Genomic DNA, 23,531 nt, shown 5'->3' with positions numbered 1-23,531 from the left:
ATTTTTTTTAATGCAGCTGATTTTTTGACACTTATCCAATTGACTAGTGTCTATGTCCGCTAAGCTTGAATTTAGGTGGGGTTCTGACTTCTTCACACAAAAGTGTTTGGTTGAAGTGAAGCAATCTGTCTGCTAAGGCTAGGCCATCAAACACAGTGCATCTTCTGCCTGTTGCTCTTGGGTGTTCACCATGAAGGAATCCATCTGCCATGTTTAAAAAACAAAACAAAACAGAGCAGCCCGAAACTACCATGTTGGAGAAACCAAGTAGGCATTCCTGTTGACAATCCTAGCGAGCCTAGCTTTCAAGTCATCCATCCCACTCGCACATGCCATTGAGCAGAGATAAACTATCCCTGCTCTGTCTTATCTAAATTCCTAACTCACCCAGAATTTGTTAGCATAAGGTTGTTGTATTGTGCCGTTATGTTTTCAGTGGTGTCTTATGCCACATAGTAACAGTAATATTTGCCTTTATTCGTCTTCAAGCATAGATTGCAAGATTTTTCTTGGATATGTTTCAGCTACTATGTGAGTAGGTATGCTATTTTAAAATTATACATAGCATTTAATAAACATTTTGAATCTGTGGGTAGTTTCTTACATAGTTCAGAAAATTTTTCAGCCATTTCTGTACCTTCTCACTCTCTCCTTTCTTTCCATGTCTCCAATTAAGCATGGCAGATTTTTCTACTGTGTTTCATCCACTCTTCTAGTATCTCTCCATGCTAGATAATTTCTTCTGACCATTTACCAGTTCACACATTCTCTCTTCAGCTTAGCCTGCTGTTAAACTCAAATTGTGTCTAAATTTCAGTTACTGTTTTTCAGTTGTAGAAGCTCTATTTGGTTCTTTTAAAAATCTATTACATCACTTTTTATTATAGCTCCCTATTCACGAAATACATTTCAAAGTATAGATTTTTTTTGAGACAGTCTCCCTTTGTTGCCCAAGCTAGAGTGCAGTGGCATGATCTCAGCACACTGCAACCTCTGAATAGCTGAGACTACAGGTGTGCGCCACCACACCCAGCTAATTTTTGTATTTTCAGTACAAACAGGGTTTCACCATGTTGGGCAGGCTGGTCTCAAACTCCTGACCTCAAGTGATCTGCCTGCCTCAGCCTCCCAAAGTGCTGAGATTACAGATGTGAGTCACGAAGGCTGAACCCAAGTTTAGATATTTTAAATATTTCTTCAAATAAGCATAGTCAGTTGTCTTTTGGTTTGTATCTAATAATTTGTTGATCTAAAGTCTATTGCTGTGGCCTGTTGTTTTGCTGGACCTCATTCATGTCCCCTAGGTTCTCTGAGCATCTGGTATCTTTGACAGCATGTTAGATATCTACTTTAAAAACTATCTATATAAGTAATTTTAGTCCTGTGATGATTCCCTTGTGGCAATTTTTGTTTGCTTCTGCCAGGCACATGAGAAATCTTTCAGTCTGAGACTTCCTTAAGATCATTTTGTATTTTATCCAGTTCATTTTAGTTGTTTCTTTGGAGGTTTTGTTCAAACTACCTAGCTCATCATTACCTAATAAGTTCAGGGCATGGTAGACTAATAAGAATCATAAGCTCTTAAACTTTAGCATGCATACGAATTACTTTGGTGTTAACTAGTGGAATTGTCAACAATAGTTCAGATTCCAATTCAGTAAGCCTGGAGTAATAACCAAATTTCTGTATTTCTAACAAGCTCCTAGATGAGGGAAATGCTAAACTTTGAATAAGAAGAAGGCAGATACATTGTAAAGCTGGATAGGAATATTAAATGAGAATTGTGGGAATTCAAACATATGCCAACTTAATTGTGTAAAACAATATGGTGCCCCAAATCAAATATGTTGAAACCTTTCCTTTGCAATACATTAGATATCTACGTACCTGGATACCTAGTTCTAATATACTAGATATCTAAAACCTATATACCAAAGTACCTAGAGATTGAAGCATGTCTGAGAGTACCTGATGCGATGGTGAGATTTTAGTGGAGATGATTTGCAAGGAGTGAGGAATTTATAGAGGATAGTAAAATACTTGCTCCTTACTCTAACTCTCGCAAACAGGTAGTTAAGCCCTGAAGAGGGCAGGTTGTAGATAAAACCTGAAGGAGCTACGTTCATCTTTCATGAGACACAGAAGTATAAGGAAAAGGCCACTTATCGTCAGGCCTTGCAGCTTTGGAAACTCTGGAAAACCTACCCTTTAGCTATTCCCAGTAACTGGTACCACATACTAAGGAGGCATTAAAAAATACTCATTGCAGCTGGGCATGGTGTCTCATGCCTGTAATTCCAGCACTTTGGGAGGCCGAGGCGGGTGGATCACTTGAGGTTAGGAGTTTGAGACCAGCCTGGCTAACACGGTGAAACCCCATCTCTACTAAAAATACAAAAAATTAGCTGGGTGTGATGATGCTTGTCTATAATCCCAGCTACTCCAGACACTGAGACAGGAGAATTGCTTTAACCCATGAGGCGGAGGTTGCAGTGAGCCAAGATCAGAGTGAGACTCTGTGTCTCAAAAAAAAAAAAAAGAAAGAAAGAAAGAAAAGAAAGAAAAAGAAAAAACACACATGCAAGCAAATACTGGCTGCTATGACTCTTAGTGGTGAATCAAAAAGGAAAAAAAAAAAGGAAAAATACCAGGTGAATGAATGATTTGCAGAGTGTATTTGTCAGTTTTCCCACTGCTGATAAAGACATACCTGAGACTGGGAAGATAAAGAGGTTTTAATGGGCTTACAGTTCCATGTGGCTGGAGAGGTTTCACAATCATGGCAGAAGGTGAAAGCACATCTCATACGGCAGCACACAAGAGAAGAGGGATCTTGTGCAGGGAGACTCCCCTTTTTAAAACCATCAGATCTCATGAGACTTATTCACTATTACAAGAATAGCATGGAAAAGACCAGTCCCCATGACTCAATTACCTCCCACTCGGCCCCTCCCACAACATGTGGGAATTATGAGAGTACAAGTCAAGATGAGATTTGGGTGGGGACACAGCCAAACCATATCACAGAGTGAGTGGTATTTCTCAGATTCAGTCCAAGGACATAGTCAAGGCAGTCTACAACTAAACATCTTACCTAAACTCTGCACTGACATGAAACATCTCCAGGGGTCCCTGGAAATCATTAGGAGAAATTTTAAATTGAGGTCCTTCAGAATACAAGTGAAGAAGGCAGTGGAATTTGAGAAATTATTATTAATATTGACCTTATTTGAACCCAGGAAATAAAGAAGCCTGGGGATTAACAATGAACTGTAAGCAATTAGTCTATCAGACACCATCAAGGCACTGTGCTCTTGACAAGTCTAACCAATGTTTGCAGCAGATATAAAGAGCATGAAACATTGACCCTACCCTCAAGAAGTTGTAAGATTAAGAAGAAAAAAGGTATTGAACACTAAAAATCTATAGATACAGACAGAGCTATAGATATAGATATCTCATTTTTGGCATCTCAAGGCCATCTATATTACATTTCAACGTGAGAGGTATTCTTAACTAATGGAGGTAGTACAGTATATTGGAAAGTATACAAGATTTTAAAGCAGACATTTTAGGGTTCAAATCTGTGCTCTGTCATCACTAGTTGTGTTATTTAGTGTTGGTTAGCTAGGTTCTTAAATTCCAGAGAGTTTGCGAAGTTTAAAAGTGATAACCTTTATAAACCACTTGCCACATATTAGACATTTAATGGCAAATGTAAATACCTTTACTTCTCCCTTTCCTCAGTGTATTAGCCTGTTTTCATGCTGCTGATAAAGACATACTCAAGACTGGGCAATTTACAAAAGAAAGAGGTGTAATTGGACTTACAGTTTCATGTGGTTGGGGAAGCCTCAATCATGGTGGAAGGCAAGGAGGAGCAAGTCACATCTTACATGGATGGCAGCAGGCAGAGAGAGAAAACTTGTGCAGGAGAAGTTCTCTTTTTAAAACAATCAGATCTCATGAGACTTATTCACTATCATGTGAATAAGTGGGAAGGACTTGCTCCCATGATTCAGTTACCTCCCACCAGGACCCTCCCACAACATGTGGGAATTCAAGATGAGATTTTGGTGGGGACACAGACAAACCATATCACTCAGAATCAAAAACTTAAAAATATGTTTAAATTCTAAGTTTTCTCCAATTAGGATTGTGATGACAGAAGATCTGGACTATTTTGAGGAGACATGCTCTGAAAAATCAACATCACTATTGCGTAAGAAATTAAAGCAATAGAAATGTAAGTCCTCTTACTTCTCTTCACTCCATTTTTAGAAAACCAATGCAACCAGCCAGGAGCATTGATTTGTTTGGTCACACCATTCCAAAGTTGTAGCAAAACAGACCTAGATAATTAACTAATAAATTTTGTTCTAATTTAAGAAAAAAGGAAAAAGATAATTCTCTCCTATTCTCAAAGTAGATTATTCTCAGACTATTTTTTTAAAAGCAGATGTAGGGGGTACAAGTGCAGGTTTCTTACATGCATATATTGTGTAGTGATGGAGTCTGGACTTTTAGTGTACCTGTCACCCCAGTAGTGAACATTGTACCCAATAGGTAATTTTTCAACCCTCACCTCCCTCCTACTAAATCTTTTTTAATATAAATGTGGTAAGCATAAATGATAAATTGTTATTATTTAGAAAATACATAAATGCTAAAATGCAAATGTAATGCTCTCCTATATTTTCACCCTGACAAGTTCAGACATATTTACTAATAATTACTTGTGAAAATATGCTCCACAAAGCATATCTTCCTAGAACTACAGTGCACTTATTTATCCCAGCAGTAACCACATGCTGGTGCCTACCTAGCATCACTGGAAATGAGTATTCAGCATCAACATGGTAAGTTTCAAATTGGAATCCACTTTAGGTAATGAAAGGTCCATTTTCATATTGCAATAAAGAACTGCCCAAGACTGGGTAATTTATAAAGGCAAGAGGTTCAACTGACTCACAGTTCAGCATGGCTGGATAGGTTCCAGGAAACTTACAATCATGGCAAAAGGCAAAAAGAAAGCAAGGGACCTTCACCAGGCAGCAGAAAGGGGTGCTGAGCTAAGAGGGGGAGAGCTGATTAGAAAACTATCAGATTTCATAAGAACTCACTATCAGAGAACAGCATGGGGGAAACCACTCCCCTGAGATTTGGGTGGGGACACAAAGCCTAACCATATAATTCCACCTGTCCCTGGACCCTCCCAAATCTCATGTCCCTTTCACATTTCAAAACCAATCATGCCTTCCCAAGAGTCCTCCAAAGGTTTTTTCGTTTTGTTTTGGTTTTTTTTTTTTTTTTTTTTTTTTTTTTTTTTTTGAGATGGAATCTTGCTCTGTTGCCCAGGCTAGAGTGCAGTGGCATGATCTTGGCTCACTGCAACATCTGCCTCCTAGCTGAAAGTGATTCTCCTGCCTCAGCCTCCCAAACAGCTGGGATTACAGGCATGCACCACCATGCCCAGCTAATTTTTTGTATTTTTGTAGGGATGGGGTTTCACCATCTTGGCTAGGCTTGTCTCAATTCCTGACCTCAAGTAATCTGCCTGCCTTGGCCTCCCAAAGTGCTGGGATTACAGGCATGACCCACCACACCTGGCCTCAAAGTCTTAATTCATTCCAGCATTAACACAAAAGTCCAAGTCCAAAGTCTCATCTAAGATAAGGCAAGTCTCTTCCACCTATGAGTCTGTAAACTCAAAAGCAAGTTAGTTACCTCCTAGATACAATGGGGCTACAGGCATTGGGTAAACACAGCTGTTCCAAATGGAACAAACTGACCAAAACAAAGGGGCTACAGGCAAGTCTGAAATCCAGTGGGGTAGTCAAATGTTAAAGCTCTGAAATGATCTCCTTTGACTCCACATCTCACTTCGAGGTCACACTGATGCAAGAGGTGGGCTCCCATAGCCGTGGGCAGCTCCACCCCTGTGGCTTTGCAGGGTATAGCTTTCACAGGCTGGCATTCAGTGTCTGTGGCTTTTCCAAGTGCACAGTGCAAGCTGTCAGTGGATCTACCATCTGGGGTCTGAAGGATGGTGGCCTTCTTCTCACAGCTCCACTAGGCAGTGTCCCAGTGGGGATTCTGTGTGTGGGTCCACACCCCATATTTCCCTTCCACACTGCCCTAGCAGAGGTTCTCCATGAGGGCTCCACCCCTGCAGCATACCTCTGAAACCACGGCCTGAGCTGTACCTTGGACCCTTTTAGCCATGACTAAAGTAGCTGGGATACCGGGTGACAAGTCACTAGGCTGCACAGAGTAGGGGGGCCCTGGGCCCCACCCATAAAACCATTTGTTTCCTTCTAGCCCTCCAGGCCTGTGATGGGAGGCGCTACTACAAAGCTCTCTGACATACCCTGGAGACATTTTCCCATTGTCTTGGCAATTAACATTTGGCTCCTCCTTACTTATGCAAATTTCTACAGCAGGCTTGAATTTCTCCTCAGAAAATGGGTTTTTCTTTTGTACTTCATTGTCAGGCTGCAAATTTTCTGAACGTTTATGCTCTGCTTCCCTTTTAAACATGAGTTCCAATTCCAAACCATATCTTTGTGAATAAATAAAGCTGAATGCTCTTAACAGCATCCAAATCACTTCTTGAATGTTTTGCTGCTCAGAAATTTCTTCCACCAGATACCTTAAATTATCTCTCTCAAGTTCAAAGTTCCACAGATCTCTAGGGTGGGGGCAAAATGCCACCAGTCACTTTGCTGAAGCATAGCAAGAGTGACCTTTACTTCAGTTCCCAACAAGTCCCTCATCTCCATCTGAGACCACCTCAGCATAGATTTCATTGTCCATATCATCATCAGCATTTTGGTCAAAGCCATTCAGTGTGTTTCTAGGAGGTTTCAAACTTTCCCACATCTTCCTGTCTTCTTCTAGCCCTCCAAACTGTTCCAACCTCTGCCTGTTACCCAGTTCCAAAGTTGCTTCCACATTTTGGAATACCCTTACCGTGGCACCCCACTACCTCAGAACCAATTTACTGTGTTAGTCTATTTTTACACTGATATAAAGAACTGCCTGAGACTGGATAATTTATAAAGGAAAAAGGTTTATGGACTCACAGTTAAGCATGGCTGGGGAGGCCTCTGGAAACTTACAATCATGACGGAAGGCAAAGAAGCAAGGCACCTCCTTCACAAGGTGTCAGGAAGGAGAAGTGCCAAGCAAAGGGGGGCAGAGCCTGTTATAAAACCATCAGATCTCGTGAGAACTCACTCACTATCATTAGAACAGCATGGGAGGAACCACCCCCATGATTCAATAACCTGCACCTGGTCTCTCCCTTGACACATAGGGACTGTGGGGGTTATCAGGATTACAATTCAAGATGAGATTTGGGTGGGGACACAAAGCTTAACCATATTATACACTTTCAAATTAGCCTTCCTAAATGTCCTCAATTAATTAAATCTGAACTCTTAATTTTTTATATGTCAGAAATTATTAATGTGAGGGCTTGGGAAAAGGGTATTTTATAAGAGATACTCAGTTGGGCATACAAACATTGACATCCCCAGAATTTCCATAGAGTAGGACCAGCTTGGTAGGAAAAAGCTGTTCTTGAAATGAAACATGCTGACTTTATGAGTCTTTTATGTTTACCTAAAGGGGCTTTAAGCAATCCATTGCTGAAGGAAGAAAACTTTAACCTTCCCCTGATTGCAACCACTTGGTGCTCACAGGTCTGCAAATATATTTTCTTTCATGGAAAACAACAGGCCCTTATGAGAGTACTTATTCACTAGTCGTTTCAACTCGCATCAGTTGTTTCAGTGAAGGAGAAAAACATGGTAGAGTTGAAGCCTGACATTTGAAGATTCTTTTCTGGCAATAAAAGAGAAAGTGTGATTTGTATGTGTCTCTTATCCAGCTCTCAGTATGAATGAAGAGAGAAACTCTAAAGATAGTTAGACCCAGATAAAAGAAGTATGGAAGTGTTAACTTTTTTTTTTTTTTTTTTCCGAGACAGAGCCTTGCTCAGTTGCCCAGGCTGGAGTACAGCGGCATGATCTCAGCTCACTGCAACCTCCACCTCCTGAGTTCAAGTGATTCCCCTGCCTCAGCCTCCTAGTAGCTGGGATTACAGGCACCTGCCACCACACCCAGCTAACTTTTTTTTTTTTTTTAATTTTTAGTAGAGACAGGGTTTCACCATGTTGACCTAGCTGGTCTCAAACTCCTGACCTCAAATGATTCACCCACTTCAGCCTCCCAAAATGCTGGGATTACAGGTGTGCACCACTGCACCTGGCTAGAAGTGTTAACTTTTATAATTCCACATAAAATATCCTTTAAGTACACTGTAAGTATAGCTTAATGCTTGGAAGGGAAATCTGGCTGCCTGACTAAGCTTTAACTTGAATGCCACTTTGTTAAACAAGCTCTTATTAAGTTTCACTGTACTCAAGCATCCTGGGAACACCAAATATAAACAAGGTCCCTGCTCCACCGAAAAGCATTCTTTTAAACAAAAACTATAATACACAGAGACCAATCAAATGGCTCATCTGTTAAGTACTAAAGAAACTCTTTTTAATTTCTTTTCTTCTCTTTGATCATGTTCAATTTTATAATTAGATGGTACGGGGGGGGTGTACAAGTTCAACGTTTCCTATGAAGATGTGCTAGCTCTTGATTTAAAAGGGTCCATTTAGAATTACGGCAGAAGCATAAATAATATAGTACCTGAATCCATTGCTTCAAGCTGGAAACTTTCATCAGAAGACTCAAACACAAAGAATAAATTTCTAGCAGGGTTCTGTCAAAGCTCATTGTTCAGAATAGGCTGTATCTGAAAATGCTGTTATTCATCTGTCTTCATTACCTTAAAACTAAAGACTTTCACCCAGATAAAATTACACCTTTCCTGCTGGTTGATCTTTTAATAATATACACAGAAGTCTAAAGATTTATCAAAAGGAATTGCTGAAGTAATTTAGGGCAGTTTCCTTTGAGAAATGCATTTCCACCTGTTATTTTGCCATTGTGTTTTTGATAGAGCAAAACATGAAAATTATATTTAAGATCAAAACTTTATATTTGTTAAGCTAATTATCTAAAAGGAAAACAAGACACCTCAGATTTGAAATTTATTTTGAATTACACTAAGTCTCTCCTTGACACATTTCCAAAATTATTAAATCATAAAATTTTAGAGTTGGAAGAGACATGAGCAAAGCCAAAAAATACAGTCAGTCCTAGGTTCATATATTTCCTATAACATTTCAATGGTCTTGGCTTAACTGGCTTTCAGATGATACCATTTCAGAAATCACAAAGCTGAATTACAGCAAAAGAGAGTATATCAAATTCATGTTGCAGGAGTTAATGGAGGAGTTAAAGAGCCCTTCAATCTTCCTTTTCTTTGAAGAGGTGTAGAAACAAAATTCAGTCAAGGTGAAACAAGTTAAGATTCAAACGTTATTTTTAAAGCTACAAATAAGTAATGGATAAAATTAGGAATCATTGAATAAATATTTGAGTGTCTTTCACAGAAAGACCCTTGGGTGATATGTCCAAGGCCCTGGACTAGCAAGGAGGCTAGCCTGGCAGTCAATCAATTAGAATCAGTATGACCCACCTTTGCGAAGACTGTAATGAGAGAAAGTTAGCACGGCTGACTCTGTCTTACTTCTACCCTTGCAAGCTGGCTGTCCTCGCTCATTTCTGGGTGTAGGGTGTAGGCCACGCTAACCACGGGAAGAATTTAGTTTATAATTTAATTTTGAAGCAAGGATGATAATAGTCCCTCCCTAAACCTAATCCCTCCTTACTAATGAAAAGCTGTAAGATTAGGATTATTGGAGGGGCCTGAATTTTGCTAAAATGTCAGTGTAGTTTTCTTTTTCTTTATTTATTTTTCTCCTCTTTTCTTTCTTTCTTTCTTTTTTTTTTTTTTTTTTTTTTTTAACAGATGGGGTCTCGTTATGTTTCCCAGGCTGGTCTTGAACTCTTGGGCTCAATTGATCCTGCTGCCTCAGCCACCCAACATGCTGGGATTACAAGCATGAGCCATCATGCCCGGTCAAGCATAGTTTCTATAATCCCTTATCGCTCAGGAGTCATGGCCAGAGGTCACAAGATTTGTGACTTCCTCAATTGCTCCTAAAGATAACATCACTATTATGAACTTAAAGTTAGTCTTTTGAGATGTTTTTCAGATTTTTGCAGTCTGGCAACTGATTGATCCCACCCAGACCTGTGACTCGTGACTCAGCTGGTACTGTGTCCACCTCTACCCCGAGGCAGACTCAGTACACAAGGACCATTTTCCATACCCCAATAATTTCACCACCAACCAATCAGCAGCACCCATTCCCTAGCCCCTTACCCACCAAATCATAAAAGCCAGCCTCTGAGTTCTCAGGGAGACTGATTTGAGTAATAAATCCAGCCTTTCTGCTTGACCAGCCTTAAGTTAATTAAACTTTTTTTTTTTTTGAGGCAGAGTCTCACTTTGTCACCCAGGACAGAGTTCAGTGGCACGATCTCAGCTCACTGCAACCTCTGCTTCCTGGGTTCAAGCAATTCTTCTGACTCAGCCTCCTGAGTAGCTGGGACTACAGGCACATGCCACCACACCTGGCTAATTTTTGTATTTTTAGTAGAGACGAGGTTTCACCATATTGGCCAGGCTGATCTCGATCTCCTGACCTTGTGATCTACCCACCTTGACCTCCCAAAGTGCTGGGATTACAGGCATGCATGAGCCACTGCACCTGGCCTAAACTCTTTCTTTACTGCAATCACACTGTCTCAGTGAATTGGGTTTATCTGTGCAGCAGGCAAGAATATATCAGGTGATTACAAATATGCCCATAAAGTATAAGACTTACAAGCTAGGTAGAGGAAAAGCAAATGCTATTCACTGCCCTGACCTTGGCCATTGCCTTGATGTGGCTAGAGTTTACAGCTGTAAATACATGTGACTGCATTATGCAGAAGCAGTATTTTATCTTCTATATCCATGCTGTCCAAAATAGTGGCCACTGGTGACATATGGTTATTGAGTACCCACAATGTGGCTGGTGTGACTAAAGAACTGACATTTTCACTTTATTAATTTGATGTTAATCATACTGAGCTGACACAAGAATTAACAAATTTACTTAACTTGAATAAATGTAGTTTCGAAACAGATGCTTTTGCTTTAAAGTCAAATCAATTCTGGCTGGGTGCAGTGGCTCACACCTGTAATCCCAGCACTTTGGGAGACCAAGGTGTGTAGATCACTTGAGGTCAAGAGTTCAAGATCAGCCTGACCAATATGGAGAAACCCCATCTCTACTGAAAATATGAAAATTAGCCAGGCGTGGTGGTGGGCGCCTGTAATCCCAGGTACTTGGAGGTTGAGGCAGGAGAATAGCTTGAACCTGGGAGGCAGAGATTTCAGTGAGGCAAGATCACACCACTGTACTCCAGCCTGGGTGACAGAGTGAGACTCTGTCTCAAAAAAAAAAAAATCAATTCTTCTAAAAAAGATATACCAGACCTGTCAATGTGGGTGTGACTATTAAAGAAAAATGATTATTTGGTACTCAGTTTAGTTATTAAACAATTTTTACAATATGGTTGGAACAACTTGGATCACAATCTAATTTTTCAACTGGGGATTTTATAAAACGTAAATACAAATGGTGTTTCCAGTGAAAATTTAGTGTCTGAATAAATATGAGTCTGTCCTCATTTTCTCTCTACTATAAAAATGTTCTCATTCTAATTTGTCTCAGGAAGGAGGGTTTCTGGTGAGTTTGTCCTGTGGAAGTCTCTGTCAAGTGAACCTTCCTTTTGAGGTGGTGACACCTGAACAGCTGGGGTTGGGAAGTGCAGAAGCTTGTCAGGTCACTGGCAAGATTCTTGAGAAGGCTTGATCTCGGGACAGCCTGTCCTTCCCTTTCTAGTCAAGTCACCATTCTCCAGAGCTATGCAGATCTGGGGATGCAGGGATAGCACTAGCCAGTGGTATGTATCTGACCCCGGGAGCAATCCAGGAACCACATTACTGACTCACGACAGAACTTATCTGGGTTTGTTGGTGTGTATCTGACCCGGGGAGCACATTACTAACTCACAACAGAACTTATCTGGGTTTGTTGCAAAATGATTTTTTTTTTAATCTATAGAAAATAGAATGATTTGTCTCCTTCCTGAAACTTATTGTGATATTTTTGAATAATGTGTTCACTGTTCTTCCCAAGGTGGGTCAGTTTTATGTGTCTACTTGGTGAGGCTATCAGTCCCAGTTATTCAAACACTCCGAAAGTTCTATTTGCTTTTTTATTGAGTGCAAATGAGAAAAGTCTGAAAACATGAGTGAGGATCAATGAGTAGTTGGAGTATCGGTGGTGTCAAGGGAGCTACTCTTCAGTGGCACTATCATTGTGGTTGAGGTCACCTTGGATCTCACAGCTATAGGTATGGGGATCCCAGCTCTGCTCTTCCACTCCCAGAGGTAACAAATCTGCAGAGCTATAGACTTGCAGACCCAGTATGCTGAGATGCACCTGCATGGAGAGAAAAATACACATGCACACACGTGCATGAACACACACAATGATGCATTAACTCCAACAGTGAAGAAAATGTGGTACCATAGTTGCCCCTTCTCCACAATTTCACTTTCTGTGGTTTTGTTACTCAAGGTCAACTGTGGTCCAAAAATAATTAGTAAAAAGTTCCAGAAATAAACAATTTATATATTTTTAATTGCTTTCCATTCTGAGTAGCATGATGAAATCTTATGCTATCCCACTCTGTCCCATTTGGGAAGTGAATCATCCCCTTGACCTGCACATGGCTATAGACACTACCTGCCCTCAGTCACTTAGTAGCTGAGGGAAAAGAGAGATCACATTCACATAATTTTTATTACAGTATATTGTGATAGCTGTTCTAACTGTTCTATTTTATTATTAATTATCATTGTTAGTCTCATACAGTGCCTAATTCATAAATTAAACTTCATCATAGACATGCATGTACAGAAAAAACATAGTATATATAGGGCTTAATGTTATATATATAGATTTCAGGCATCCACTGGTGATTGGAACATATCCTGTAAGGATAAGAGAGAGATAACTTAATGTGGATTCCTGAATATCTGGTAAGTTCTCACACTATGGCAGTTATTGGGGGAAGTGCAGAAATATAAAGCCAAACAGACTAGATACTACTAATGTTCATCAATATCTAGTTTTCTTCAACTGCCACGTACTCAAAGGATTACATTCTCCCCACCTATTTTATAGAGACTGGGTCTCACTCTGTTGCCCAGATTGGATTACAGTGGCACAATCATAGCTCACTGCAGGCTCAAACTCCTGCGCCCATGTAATCCTCACCCTTCAGCCTCCTGAATAGCTGAGACTACAGGCACATGCCACCTGCCTAACTAATTCTTTTTTTTTTTTTTTTTTTTTTTTTTTTTTGGTAGAGACAGGGTCTCACTATGTTGCCCAGACTGGTCTTGAACTCCGGGACTCAAGTGATCCTCCCACCTTGACATCCCAAAGTTTTGGGATTACAGGCATGAGCCACTGTGCACAGCCCTTTCCCCCTTTTTTTTGAAGTTACGTATGGTCAGGTGACCAAAAAAACTGAACAGAAGTGTCACGTGTCAGTTGTCAATTCTGAACTCTACAACCTCTCTTCCCTTGTCTCAGTGATCCTGACACCATATGCTGATGTGGAGCGGCACATGAGTCATCCACAGAGAACTGGTGCCCTGAAGTGTCACCTAGAGTCACAGCAGACTTACTTTACAGAAGTGAGAAATAAACTTCTGTCTTATTAATCATCTAAGAATTGAGAGGGGAGAGATTTGTGTATTTTGTGTTTGTTTGTTTGTTTCTATAGCACAACATTGCCTATCCTAATGAATGTCTAAGTAACACATAGTACCTGCCCTCCATGTGCTTACAGTCTAGGAAGATGATATCAAGTGTCTCCATGGCTTTGATAACATACATTTATTTTTACTGAAATAATTAGTTACTTCCAACTTATGAAGGCATTTATTTCCAAAGATGATGGAATGATCATTTCATTATCAAAACATGTATAAAACAGGAAAACCAAAAAATTCAAATATATTTAGAGCATTTATTCTAAACCTTGGCTATCTCAGAATCACCTGGGGAACATTTTCAAAATACCAAGGTCAGGGCCCTAATTGTCAGAGATTCTGATTTAATTGGTCCACAGTGGAGCGTAGGCATTGGTATTTTTCAAAGTTCCCTAGTTTCATTTTCAATGACTTTAATAATTGCATTAAGCTCCTGGGATAAGTCTTTTAAGTTGTCTTAATATTAAACATTAAATTAAAAATTAAATTTAACTTTAGTTAGCTTCCAGTTATCCAAAGGAAAGTAGAAATACATTTCTCAACTGACAGGTGACTGAAAAAAAATGGCAGATAGGAGGCAGGACTAAATTGCAGCTCCCACTCTGGATGGACAGAGCAGAATGTGGAGACTAGCATTGTGGACTTTTGCTCCAAAAACTACTGCAGGAATACACCAGAAAAGCCGAGAGAATCCACAGACCCTTTGAAGGAAGTGGATTGCTCCTGCAGGACCCAGGAGACAGCTCAAATACTGTGCTAGTATCCACAGCTGAGAGAACTGAACACAGTTCACCTCACAGGACTCTGTGCAGACACCCCCCAGTACCAGCCCAAAGCCTGGTAGCCCTGCTTGCTGGCTAGATTCAGAAGAGAAATAACAGCAACTACAGTTTTGCTCTCATCCCAGGAAGCCATATCCCTAGGAAAAGGGGGAGAGTATTACATCAAGGGAGTACCCCGTGGCACAAAGGAGTCTGAACAGCAGCCTTGAGCTCCAGATCTCCCCTCTGACATAGCCTACCTGAATGAGAAGGAACCAGGAAAACAATTCTGGTAATACGACAAAAGAAGGTCCTTTAACACCCCAAAAAGTCACACTAGCTCATCACCAGTCCTAAATATATATATACCTAAGACTGGATCCAAACCAAGAAGAAAACTCTGAATTGCCAGAAAAAGAACTCAGAAGGTCAATTATTAAGCTATTCAAGCAGGCACCAGAGAAAGGTGAAGTCCAACTTAAGGAAATCAAATAAATGATACAAGATATGAGGGGAGAAACCTTCAGTGAAAGAGATAGCATAAATAAAAAACAATCACAACTTCAGGAAATAAAGGACACACTTAGAGAAATGCAAAATGTACTGGAGAGTCTCAGCAATAGAATTGAACAAGCAGAAGAGAGAACTTCAGAGCTCAAAGACAAGGTTTTTGAAATAACCCAATCCAACAAAGACAAGAAAAAATAATTTTAAAAATGAAGAAACCCCCAAGAAGTTTGGGACGATGTTAAATGACCAAATCTGATAATAATTGGCATTCCTGAGAAAGATCAGTGTTCCTGAGGAAATTTAAAAGTTTGGAAAATATATTTGGGGGAATAATCAAAAAAACTTTCCCCAGCCTTGCTAGAGCTCTAGACATCCAAATATAAGAAGCTCAAAGAACACAGGGGAAATTCATCACTAAAAGATCATCGCCTAGGCACATTGTCATCAGGTTATCTAAAGTCAAGACAAAGGAAAGAATCTTAAGAACTATGAGGCAAAGCATCAGGTAACCTATAAAGGAAAACCTATCTGATTAACAGCAGATTTCTCAGCAGAAACCCTACAAGCTAGAATGGACTAGGGCCCTATCTTCAGTCTCCTTTAACAAAAACAATCATCAGCCAATGATTTTGTATCCAGCAAAACTAAGCTTCATAAATGAAGGAAAGATATAGTCTTTTTCAGACAAACAAATGCTGAGAGAATTCACCACTACCAAGCCACCACTACAAGAACTGCTAAAAGGAGCTCTAAATCTTGAAACAAAATCTGGAAGCACATGAAAACAGAACCTCTTTAAAGCATGAATCTCACAGGACCTATAAAACAAAAATACAATAAATAAACAACAATAACAAAAAAAAAAGACATTCAGGTAACAAATAACATGATGAATGGAATAGTACCTCACATCTCAATACTAATGTTAAATGTAAATGACCTAAATGCACCACTTACAAAACACAGAATTGCTCAATGGATAAGAATTCACCAACTAAGTATCTGCTGCCTTCAAGAGACTCATCTAACACATAAGGACTCAAATAAACTTAAGGTAAAGGAGTGAAAAGAAGACATTAATGAAAATGGACACCAAAAGCGAGCAGAAGTAACTATTTTTTTTGTCAGACAAAACAAACTTTAAAGCAACAGCAGTTAAAAAGGACAAAGAGGGCCATTATACAATGACAAAAGGCCTTGTCCCACAGGAGAATATCACAATCCTAAATATATATGCACCTAAGACTGGAGCTCCCAAATTTATAAAACAATTTCTACTAGACTTAAGAAATGAGACAGTGCTTGGTGCGATGGCTCACGCTTGTAATCCCAGCACTTTGGGAGGCCAAGGTGGGTGGATCACCTAATGTCAGGAGTTTGAGATCAGCCTGACCAATATGGAGAAACCCTGTCTCTACTAAAAATACAAAATTAGCCAGACGTGGTGGTGCATGCCTGTAATCCCAGCTACTCAGAAGACTAAGGCAGGAGAATCACTTGAACCTGGAAGGTGGAGTTTGCAGTGAGCCGAGATCATGCCACTGTGCTCCAGCCTGGGTGATAAGAGTGAAACTCCATCTCAAAAAAAAAAGAAATGAGATAGCAACACAATAATGGTGGGGAACTTCAAGACCACACTAACAGCACTAGACAGGTCATCAAGACACAAAGTCAATAAAAAACAATAGATTTACACTATACCCTAGAACAAATGAACTTAACAGATATTTGCAGAACCTTCTACCCAACAACCTCAGAATGCACATTCTATTCATTAGTGCATGGAACTTTCTCCAAGATAGACCACAGGATAGGCCACAAGACAAGTTAATAAATTTAAGAAAATTGAAATTGTATCAAGTACTCTGTCACACAACAGTGGAATAAAATTGGAAATCAACTCTAAGGCAACCTTCAAAGCCACACAAAGAAGAGCTATGCAATGAAGAATTGGTACAAATCCTATTAATACTATTCCACAAGATAGAGAAAGAGGGAACCCTCCCCAGTTCATTCTATGAAGACAGTATCACTCTATTACCAAAACCAGGAAAGGACATAACCAAAAAAGAAAACTACAGACCAATATCCCTGATGAACATAGATGCAAATATCCTTAACAAAATACTAGCTAAGCAAATCCAACAGCATATCAAAAAGATAATCCACTGGTGGAGCAAGATGGCCGAATAAGAACAGCTCCAGTCTCCAGCTCCCAAGGCAAGCGACACAGAAGACAGGTGATTTCTGCATTTTCAACTGAGGTACTGGGTACATCTCACTAGGGAGTGCCGGACAATCGGTGCTGGTCAGCTGCTGCAGGACGACCAGCGAGAGCTGAAGCAGGGCGAGGCATCACCTCACCTGGGAAGCGCAAGGGGGAAGGGAATCCCTTTTCCTAGCCAGGGGAAACTGAGACACACAACAACTGGAAAATCGGGTAACTCCCACCCCAATACTGTGCTTTACCAAGGGTCTTAGCAAATGGGCACACCAGGAGATTATATCCCACACTTGGCCGGGAGGGTCCCACGGCGCCTCCCTCATTGCTAGCACAGCAGTCTGCAATCTAACGGCAAGACAGCAGCAAGGCTGGGGGAGGGGCGCCCGCCATTGCTGAGGCTTAAGTAGGTAAACAAAGCCACTGGGAAGCTCGAACTGGGTGGACCTCACAGCAGCTCAAAGAGGCCTGCCTGTCTCTGTAGACTCCACCTCTGGGGACAGGGCACAGCTAAACAACAACAACAACAAAGCAGCAGAAACCTCTGCAGATGCAAACGACTCTGTCTGACAGCTTTGAAGAGAGCAGTGGATCTCCCAGCACGGAGGTTGAGATCTGAGAAGGGACAGACTGCCTGCTCAAGTGGGTCCCTGATCCCTGAGTAGCCTAACTGGGAGACATCCCCCACCAGGAGCAGACCGACACCCCACACCTCACACGGTGGAGTACACCCCTGAGAGGAAGCTTCCAAAGCAAGAATCATACAGGTACACTCTCTGTTCAGCAATATTCTATCTTCTGCAGCCTCTGCTGCTGACACCCAGGCAAACAGGGTCTGGAGTGGACCTCAAGCAATCTCCAACAGACCTACAGCTGAGGGTCCTGACTGTTAGAAGGAAAACTAACAAACAGGAAGGACACCCACACCAAAACCCCATCAGTACATCACCATCATCAAAGACCAGAGACAGATAAAACCACAAAGATGGGGAAAAAGCAGGGCAGAAAAGCTGGAAATCCAAAATTAAGAGTGTATCTCCCCCTCCAAAGGAAAGCAGCTCATTGCCAGCAACGGATCAAAGCTGAATGGAGAATGACTTTGAAGAGATGAGAGAAGAAGGCTTCAGTCCATCAAACTTCTCAGAGCTAAAGGAGGAATTACGTACGCAGTGCAAAGAAACTAAAAATCTTGAAAAAAGAGTGGAAGAATTGATAACTAGAATAATTAATGCAGAGAAGGTCATAAACGAAATGACAGAGATGAAAACCATGACACGAGAAATACGTGACAAATGCACAAGCTTCAGTAACTGACTCGATCAACTGGAAGAAAGAGTATCAGCGATTGAGGATCAAATGAATGAAATGAAGCGAGAAGAGAAACCTAAAGAAAAAAGAAGAAAAAGAAATGAACAAAGCCTGCAAGAAGTATAGGATTATGTAAAAACACCAAATCTACATCTGATTGGGGTGCCTGAAAGTGAGGGGGAGAATGGAAACAAGTTGGAAAACACTCTTCAGGATATCATCCAGGAGAACTTCCCCAACCTAGTAGGGCAGGCCAACATTCAAATTCAGGAAATACAGAGAACACCACAAAGATACTCCTTGAGAAGAGCAACTCCAAGACACATAATTGCCAGATTCACCAAAGTTGAAATGAAGGAAAAAATCTTAAGGGCAGCCAGAGAGAAAGGTCAGGTTACCCACAAAGGGAAGCCCATCAGACTAACAGCAGGTCTCTCAGCAGAAACTCTACAAGCCAGAAGACAGTGGGGGACAATATTCAACATTCTTAAAGAAAAGAATTTTAAACCCAGAATTTCATATCCAGCCAAACTAAGTTTCATAAGTGAAGGAGAAATAAAATCCTTTACAGATAAGCAAATGCTTAGAGATTTTGTCACCACCAGGCCTGCCTTACAAGAGACCCTGAAGGAAGCACTAAACATGGAAAGGAACAACTGGTACCAGCCATTGCAAAAACATGCCAAAATGTAAAGACCATCGAGGCTAGGAAGAAACTGCATCATCTAACGAGCAAAATAACCAGTTAATATCATCATGGCAGGATCAAGTTCACACATAAGAATATTAACCTTAAATGTAAATGGACTAAATGCTCCAATTAAAAGACACAGACTAGAAAACTGGATAAAGAGTCAAGACCCATCAGTCTGCTGTATTCAGGAGACCCATCTCACATGCAGAGACATACATAGGCTCAAAATAAAGGGATGGAGGAAGATCTACCAAAGCAAATGGAGAACAAAAAAAAGCAGGGGTTGCAATCCTAGTCTCTGATAAAACAGATTTTAAACCATCAAAGATCAAAAGAGACAAAGAAGGACATTACATAATGGTAAAGGGATCAATTCAACAGGAAGAGCTAACTATCCTAAATATATATGAACCCAATACAGGAGCATCCAGATTCATAAAGCAAGTCCTTAGAGACTTACAAAGAGACTTAGACTCCCATACAATAATAATGGGAGACTTCAACACCCCACTGTCAACATTAGACAGATCAACGAGACAGAAAGTTAACAAGGATATCCAGGAATTGAACGCATCTCTGCACCAAGCAGACCTAATAGACATCTACAGAACTCTCCACCCCAAATCATCAGAATATACATTCTTCTCAGCACCACATCACACTTATTCCAAAATTGACCACATAATTGGAAGTAAAGCACTCCTCAGCAAATGTACAAGAACAGAAATTATAACAAACTGTCTATCAGACCACAGTGCAATCAAACTAGAACTCAAGATTAAGAAACTCAATCAAAACTGCTCAACTACATGGAAACTGAATAACCTGCTCCTGAATGACTACTGGGTACATAACGAAATGAAGGCAGAAATAAAGATGTTCTTTGAAACTAATGAGAACAAATATACAACATACCAGAATCTCTGGGACACATTTAAAGCAGTGTGTAGAGGGAAATTTATAACACTAAATGCCCACAAGAGAAAGCTGGAAAGTTCTAAAATTGACACTCTAACATCACAAATAAAAGAACTAGAGAAGCAAGAGCAAACACATTCAAAAGCTAGCAGAAGGCAAGAAATAACTAAGATCAGAGCAGAACTGAAGGAGATAGAGATACAAAAAACCCTCCAAAAATCAATGAATCCAGGAGTTGGTTTTTTGAAAAGATCAACAAAATTGATAGACTGCTAGCAAGACTAATAAAGAAGAAAAGAGAGATGAATCAAATAGATGCAATAAAAAATGATAAAGGGAATATCAGCACCGACCCCACAGAAATACAAACTACCATCAGAGAATACTATAAACACCTCTATGCAAATAAACTAGAAAATCTAGAAGAAATGAATAATTTCCTGGACACTTACACTCTCCTAAGACTAAACCAGGAAGAAGCTGAATCCCTGAATAGATCAATAGCAGGCTCTGAAATTGAGGCAATAATTAATAGCCTACCAACCAAAAAAAGTCCAGAACCAGATGGATTCACAGCTGAATTCTACCAGAGGTACAAGGAGGAGCTGGTACCACTCCTTCTGAAACTATTCCAATCAATAGAAAAAGAGAGAATCCTCCCTAACTCATTTTATGAGGCCAACATCATCCTGATACCTAAGTCTGGCAGAGACATAACAAAAAAAGAGAATTTTAGACCAATATCCCTGATGAACATCAATGCAAAAATCCTCAATAAAATACTGGCAAACCAGATCCAGCAGCACATCAAAAAGCTTATCCACCATGATCAAGTGGGCTTCATCCCTGGGATGCAAGGCTGGTTCAACATACGCAAATCAATAAACGTAATCCAGCATATAAACAGAACCAAAGACAAAAACCACATGATTATCTCAATAGATGCAGAAAAGGTCTTTGACAAAATTCAACAGCCCTTCATGCTAAAAACACTCAATGAATTCGGTATTGATGGAACGTATCTCAAAATAATAAGAGCTATTTATGACAAACCCACAGCCAATATCATAGTGAATGGGCAAAAACCGGAAAAATTCCCTTTGAAAACTGGCACAAGACAGGGATGTCCTCTCTCACCACTCCTATTCAACATAGTGTTGGAAGTTCTGGCTAGGGCAATCAGGCAAGAGAAAGAAATCAAGGGTATTCAATTAGGAAAAGGAGAAGTCAAATTGTCCCTGCTTGCAGATGACATGATTGTATATTTAGAAAACCCCATTGTATCAGCTCAAAATCTCCTTAAGCTGATAAGAAACTTCAGCAAAGTCTCAGGATACAAAACTAATGTGCAAAAATCACAAGCATTCTTATACACCAGTAACAGTCAAACAGAGAGCCAAATCATGAATGAACTTCCATTCACAATTTCTTCAAAGAGAATAAAATATCTAGGAATCCAACTTACAAGGGATGTAAAGGACCTCTTCAAGGAGAACTACAAACCACTGCTCAGTGAAATAAAAGAGGACACTAACAAATGGAAGAATATACCATGCTCATGGATAGGAAGAATCAATATCATGAAAATGGCCATACTGCCCAAGGTCATTTATAGATTCAATGCCATCCCTATCAAGCTACCAATGACTTTCTTCACAGAATTGGAAAAAAACTGCTTTAAAGTTCATATGGAACCAAAAAAGACCCCGCACTGCCAAGACAATCCTAAGTCAAAAGAACAAAGCTGGAGACATCACGCTACCTGACTTCAAACTATACTACAGGGCTACAGTAACCAAAACAGCATGGTACTGGTACCAAAACAGAGATATAGACCAATGGAACAGAACAGAGTCCTCAGAAATAATACCACACATCTACAGCCATCTGATCTTTGACAAACCTGAGAAAAACAAGAAATGGGGAAAGGATTCCCTGTTTAATAAATGGTGCTGGGAAAATTGGCTAGCCATAAGTAGAAAGCTGAAACTGGATCCTTTCCTTACTCCTTATACGAAAATTAATTCAAGATGGATTAGAGACTTAAATGTTAGACCTAATACCATAAAAACCCTGAAGAAAACCTAGGGAATACCATTCAGGACACAGGCATGGGCAAGGACTTCATGTCGAAAACACCAAAAGCAATGGCAACAAAAGCCAAAATTGACAAATGGGATCTAATTAAACTAAAGAGCTTCTGCACAGCAAAAGAAACTACCATCAGAGTGAACAGGCAACCCACAGAGTGGGAGAAAATTTTTGCAATCTACTCATCTGACAAAGGGCTAACATCCAGAACCTACAAAGAACTCAAACAAATTTACAAGAAAAAAAACAAACAACCCCATCAAAAAGTGGGCAAAGGATATGAACAGACATTTCTCAAAAGAAGACATTCACACAGCCAACAGACACATGAAAAAATGCTCATCATCACTGGCCATCAGAGAAATGCAAATCAAAACCACCATGAGATACCATCTCACACCAGTTAGAATGGCAATCATTAAAAAGTCAGGAAACAACAGATGCTGGAGAGGATGCGGAGAAATAGGAACACTTTTACACTGTTGGTGGGATTGTAAACTAGTTCAACCATTATGGAAAACAGTATGGCGATTCCTCAAGGATCTAGAACTAGATGTACCATATGACCCAACCATCCCATTACTAGGTATATACTCAAAGGATTATAAATCATGCTGCTATAAAGACACATGCACATGTATGTTTATTGCGGCACTATTCACAATAGCAAAGACTTGGAATCAACCCAAATGTCCATCAGTGACAGACTGGATTAAGAAAATGTGGCACATATACACCATGGAATATCATGCAGCCATAAAAAAGGATGAGTTTGTGTCCTTTGTAGGGACATGGATGCAGCTGGAAACCATCATTCTCAGCAAACTATCACAAGAACAGAAAACCAAACACCGCATGTTCTCACTCATAGGTGGGAACTGAACAATGAGATCACTTGGACTCAGGAAGGGGAACATCACACACCGGGGCCTATCATGGGGAGGGAGAGGGGGGAGGGATTGCACTGGGAGTTATACCTGATATAAATGATGAGTTGATGGGTGGCGACGAGTTGATGGGTGCAGCACACCAACATGGCACAAGTATACATATGTAACAAACCTGCATGTTATGTACATGTACCCTAGAACTTAAAGTATAATAATAATAAAATAAAATGGATTTCTACAAACAAACAAACAAACAAAAAGATAATCC

The sequence above is a fragment of the Piliocolobus tephrosceles genome, chromosome 11 (genome assembly GCF_002776525.5).
Source record: "Piliocolobus tephrosceles isolate RC106 chromosome 11, ASM277652v3, whole genome shotgun sequence".
NCBI lineage: Eukaryota > Metazoa > Chordata > Mammalia > Primates > Cercopithecidae > Piliocolobus > Piliocolobus tephrosceles.
This window is presented reverse-complemented; position numbering follows the sequence as displayed.